The following is a 6,000-nucleotide window of genomic DNA, read 5'->3' as shown; positions in this document are numbered from 1 at the left end:
TCATCCAGTCTTTAATTTCAGTTAGACATTCTGTTATTTTACGTAGACAAGCAACATCATTGGGTTTGGCTGATATATACAGTTGTGTGTCATCAGCATAACAGTGGAATTGAATCCCATGCTTACGGATTAGTCTACCCAGTGGCAGCATGTAGAGTGTGAACAATACAGGGCCAAGCACTGATCCTTGTGGAACACCATATTTAACTAAAGTATGATTACAGGATTTATTATTCAGATAAACAAATTGATAACCATCGGATAAATAAGATCTGAACCAAGAGAGGGCAGATCCTTTTATTCCTACCAGATTTTCCAGCCTATCAAGAAGCATCACATGATCTATGGTATCAAATGCTGCACTAAGGTCAAGCAGCACCAGAATAGAGATATAGCCCTTATCATGTGAAAGGAGTAAGTCATTAGTTACTCTTGTTAGAGCCGTTTCTGTGCTGTGATTTGGTCTAAATCCAGACTGAAAAATGTCATGAATGTCATTGTTTTGTAGATAAGAGCACAACTGCTGTGACACGACTTTTTCTAGAATCTTAGCAATAAAAGGGAGGTTTGATATTGGCCTGTAGTTTGTGAGTACAAGAGGGTCAAGATTGGGTTTTTTAATAATTGGTTTGATTACCGCTAGTTTCAGAGGTTTTGGTACATATCCAATGTTGAGGGATGAGTTTATTATTGTGAGCAATGGTCTAATGAAGTTAGGTAAAATTTGTTTAAATAATTGTGTTGGTACAGGATCCAGTAAGAATGAAGTTGATTTAGATGAGCTAATTAAACTAAGCAAGTCATTTTCATCGACAGAATTCAAGTAGTCTAAGTGCACCTCAGAGCTGGCGGGGGGTTCATCTACGAGAGCCGATGTGACTTTGGACTGATTTTGGATTTTGAGGCGAATGCAATCAATTTTGTCATTAAAAAACCTCAAAGTCATTGCTACAGAAATCAGAGGGAACAATGGGGTTGATTTCCTTTTTGTTTCCAATTAGATTCGATACAGTGCTAAAAAGGAATCTAGGGTTGTCTTTGTTGTTTTCTATAAGGGAAGAGATGTACTGTGATTTGGCTTTAGATAAGGCATGTTTGTAGTCGGTGAGGCTGTGCTGCCATGCAATTCGGAAACATTCTAGTTTTGTGTCTCTCCATTTACGTTCATGGTTACGAGCAGCCAGTTTTAATGCACGCATGCTGTCACTGTACCATGGAGCAAGCCTTTTCTCTCTAAATTGTTTGGTCTTGACTGGTGCAACACTATCTAGGTTTGTACACAATAAGTGTTGTAGGTTGTTTGTAATGAGCTCAAGGTCATTTGGGTGAGTTGGAAAAGAAATGGTGGTAAGGTCTGGAAGGTTGTTGATAAAATCACTAACTGTTAAGGATGTTATAGTGCGCTTTCTAATATAGCGTGGTTGTGGACAAATATCAAAATTTCATATGTGATTAGATGGTGATCAGAGATGGTCTCATGTAGTGAGAGATTGGATAGATTCTTTATCTCAATGCCCCGTGTTAACACTAGGACCAATGTGTGTTTGCATTGATGAGTGGGCCCAGTAACATTCTGAGTGAACCCTAGCGCATCCAAAATTGATTCAAGTGCAATTTTAAGTGGATCATGGTCCTTCTCAAAGTGAATATTGAAATCACCAACAATTAAGGCCTTTTCTGATACGATAACTACACTTGAGAGAAAATCAGCAAATTCACAAAGAAATTCTGTATAATGGCCAGGAGGACGATAGATTGTGATGAGCCTAAACGAGTGCTGCCTTTTTGATGCAGTGACTTTAAGAGTAAGTACTTTAAAGGATTTAGTATCATAACTAGATTTTTGTGTTGTGTCAATGGTAGGGTCATAAATTGTGGCTACACCACCACCACGACCAGATGTTCGTGGGCAACTGTAATAGCTGAAGCCAGGGGGAGTGGACTCATTTAGGGCAATGTATTCATTGGGTTTAGCCCATGTTTCGCAGAGACATAATGCATAGAGTTTGTTATCAGTAATAATATCACAGACAGTGAGTGCTTTGGATGTTAGAGATCGTATATTTAAAAGCCCTAATTTCATGCTGGAAGTGCTGAAATATTGCGTTCGCTGCAGTGCCTTGGTGTTAATTCTAATTAGGTTGTTAAAACTGATTTTTGGGCGTTTGTGATAACAAGCTTTGCGGGGAACAGACACAGTCTCAATGCTGAAAAATGTATTAGTGTTAATCAGAGTGGGTGATATGGACATGCTACTCATCATACTAGCAGTAGAGAGATGGTCAGGAGGAACATTAGGAATTTTAATATTACTTACCTGCTCGCTATCCATTCCACCTACCTGACTGATGTGACTGGGAATGACCAGTCAGTTCCAGCGCAGAACCACCTCAATGTTCTCAGAGAGAACTACGGATCCTAGACGGCTCGGATGAAGCCCATCCCAACGATACAGGCCTGGACGCTCACGAAAGCACTCCCAGTTGTCGACGTAGACAGTGCCGCACCAATCCAGGAGCCAGGAGTGGAGCCTGAAGAGCCTGCTAAACGCCTCGCATCCTCGACGGTAGGTAGGCGGAGATGTCGTTCGTTCCCACGTGGAGAACGACGGTGCCGAAGTGCCGACGGAAGCCGCCTGGCAACGTCCAGGACACGTGCGCCTGGGAGACAAGACACGGTTGCATTACTCTTTATCCCCGGCACTTTTAAATGTCTAAATATAGAATCACCAATAATAAGAACACCGTCCTGTTTAGTCTTCGGTGCTGGAGCAGGTGAAGGCCAGGAGCTGGGCACCTCAAACCGGTTGGCAGAAGTGAAGACTGGCTGCGGTGGAGGGGGGGACGGCCTCGGCTTCCCACGCCCACGCTGGCGCTCCCATCCCGGTGCACGCGTGTAGATGGGTACCGCCGCGGCAGAGGAGCCGCAGAGGCGACAGCCACGTAGGAGGCGTCGCGTGCTGCCTCGAGTCTCGTCTTCTCCCGCTGGAGCTCCGTCTGCTTCTCCAAGAGACGCTGAATCCGGCGACCGAGCTGCTCGAGCTCCGCGCCGAGCTCAGAAAGGGCTCGTTCCTCGGCAGGCGCCATGAAGAGAGAAAAATAAACAATGAGAAATAATATGTACAACAAAAATGAAGTTAAGAAGCACGGTGGGTTAGGAACGATGAAGACAGCACACTAGGATAAGCAATGCCAAAGAATGTGCAATAGAGATTGTAAATAAACAGCGACAAACAGCAAACAATTTCAAATCAACGAGCACGCGAGTAGTCAGCCGGAAGTGACGTACCTGTGTTTTTGAATAGATTAATCCAAAAGTGAGGAATTGAATACTAATGCTGCAAAAATATAGAGCTAAAAGGTAAATAAAACCCCAAACAAACATATCTGAGGTCTTGGGTCCATGTACTTTTGCTAATTGGTTTTCCATTTCTAACCCTGCAATGAAAAAACTGAGAACGACTCATTTCCCTATTTTGGATGTTATCAACAGAGAATGTCAATTTTATTAATTTTTCTTTTCTTCCAACACATAAAACACAAATACAGGGAATATTAAAATATTCCGATATATTTAGATTTATGTTATATTTAGATTAGCCTTAGAACCCCCTCTCCGGACACCCATGTGCATAGAAATCTCAGCATATGTTGCCCCTTGCTTGACCATATTTCTAATTAAATCATGAAACGTGTCAAGTATGTTCATCTTTAATATACCAGCAGAATAAGTTCCTCTGTTTCAAAATATATGGTCCTAAAGCGATAAAAACTTCCGGTTCTGGCTAAAATCTGTAGCCCAATCCATAATCACCCACAAGCAGGAAAGAGAAAAACTTGTTATTTTAATTTATATTTGTTCATATTCATTTTTCATATTTAGTTTCATTATGTTGTAGAAACGGGTTGTTTTCCTTAAATCAATGATATTTATATCACTCAAAATAGGGAAATGTTCAGTTTTTCTATTGCAGGATTAGAAATGGAAAACCAATTAACAAAAGGTACATGGACCACCTTGCTATAAAACATGTATGTGACATTGATTGTAAAAAATTACTTTAGTCTGCAATGACACTGTTTGATGTGTCCTATTAAAATAAAGGTCACTAAAAATGTTCAACTCTTTATTAGGGAATATTTTAAAATTCAAACATATGAACATAATATGTATGAATCTGATATCTACATTGATAAGCATGGATGGGTAAGTAGTGCTACTAAAAGAGGAAATGATCAAATATATGCTTTTTCATTATATTTAAAAAATATAATTCATTTTTTAATCTACTGGTCAAATGTGCATTTCTCTTTTCACAGAATAAATCAAATCAAATCAAATTTATTTATATAGCGCTTTTCACAACTGATGTTGTCACAAAGCAGCTTCACAGAATTCCAGTAAGACAAGATTTGACATGAAATGTAAAGACAAATGTAAAACCCTCAAGTGAGCAAGCCAGGGGCGACAGTGGCAAGGAAAAACTCCCCCAGCTGAGGAAGAAACCTTGGGAGGAACCAAGGCTCACAAGGGGTGACCCATCCTCCTCTGGTCAATCTACTGGTGATGATAGTTAGTAGTCCATGAGAACTTCAGTGTAGGGACAGCTTCAAGGCACTTGGTGGTTGCTGGAGCGTGGGCAGCTGGTCTGAAGCGTGGAGGAGGATCTCGACAGTCATCCATCAGTGTCCAGACAGACAGGTGGGCAGTCGTTTACTCGAAAAGATGTAAAGGGATGGAATTAGTTTTGAACTGTTTTGTGTTTGTAAAGTAGAAAATATGAAAATTTCCAGAGTGTGGCTAATGACTCCGGCAGATCTGACTATGACAGCATTAACTAAAAGGAGAGAACCAGGAGGACACACAGACACGGGAGCATCCTGAAACACTGGCATCCCTCCGCTCCACCGTCAACAAACCTAAAGTGATCGCGAGAAGCGGCGGGACGACAGCACCAGCGTCTCAGTATACTATAATTCCCTGTGTCCATGGACCCCCCGGATCTGCCGCCTTTATCTATGGGGGAGCATTAGCTACCAAATGATAAACTAAACAAATGAGTTTTTAGCCTACATTTGAAGATTGCGACTGTGTCTGAGTCCCGAACATTTTCTGGAAGATCATTCCAGAGTTGGGGGGCTTTATAAGAAAAGGCTCTTCCCCCAGCTGAGGCCTTCTGAATTCTGGGAACATTTAAAAATCCAGTATTCTGTGATCTGAGTGAACGTGGAGGCTCATAATAGGAAATTGTATCTTGAAGATATTCAGGAGCAAGCCCATGTAGAGCTTTATATGTTAATAACAATATTTTGTAGTCAATGCGGAATTTAACAGGCAGCCAATGAAGTGATGATAAAACTGGGCTGATATGTTCAAATTTTCTAGTTTTAGTGAGGACCCTAGCTGCAGCATTTTGAACTAGTTGAAGTTTTCTTAAATTGCTGCTGGTGCATCCTGACAGTAGTGGGTTACAGTAGTCAAGCCTTGAAGTAATAAAGGCATGTACTAATGTTTCTGCATCCTGGAGGGATAAGGCATTTCTAATCTTAGCAATATTGCGAAGATGTAAAAAAGCTGTCCTAGTGATACTACCTATGTGTTGATCAAATGATAAATCCGGGTCAATTATGACACCAAGATTTTTTGCTGCTGAACCAGGTTTAACTGGAAAGTTAGCTAGATTTAAAATTAAGTCTGATAATTTATTTCTTGTCACTTTTGGACCAAAAAGTAGGACCTCTGTTTTGTTGCTGTTTAGAAGGAGGAAGTTACGCAACATCCAGCCTTTCACGTCTTTCACACAGTCCTCTATTTTCTTTAATCTGTGTTTGTCATCGGGCTTGGCTGAAATATACAATTGTGTTTCATCTGCGTAACAGTGAAAGTTAATGTCATGGTTTCTTATAACTGTGCCTAGCGGTAACATGTATAATGTAAATAATAATGGTCCTAAAATAGAGCCTTGTGGAATTCCAAATCTTACTTTAGAATAATTTGAAT

The sequence above is a fragment of the Hoplias malabaricus genome, chromosome 6 (assembly GCF_029633855.1).
Source record: "Hoplias malabaricus isolate fHopMal1 chromosome 6, fHopMal1.hap1, whole genome shotgun sequence".
Classification (NCBI taxonomy): Eukaryota; Metazoa; Chordata; class Actinopteri; order Characiformes; family Erythrinidae; genus Hoplias; species Hoplias malabaricus.
The sequence above is the reverse complement of the archived record's forward strand: the minus strand, read 5'-3'. Positions refer to the sequence as shown.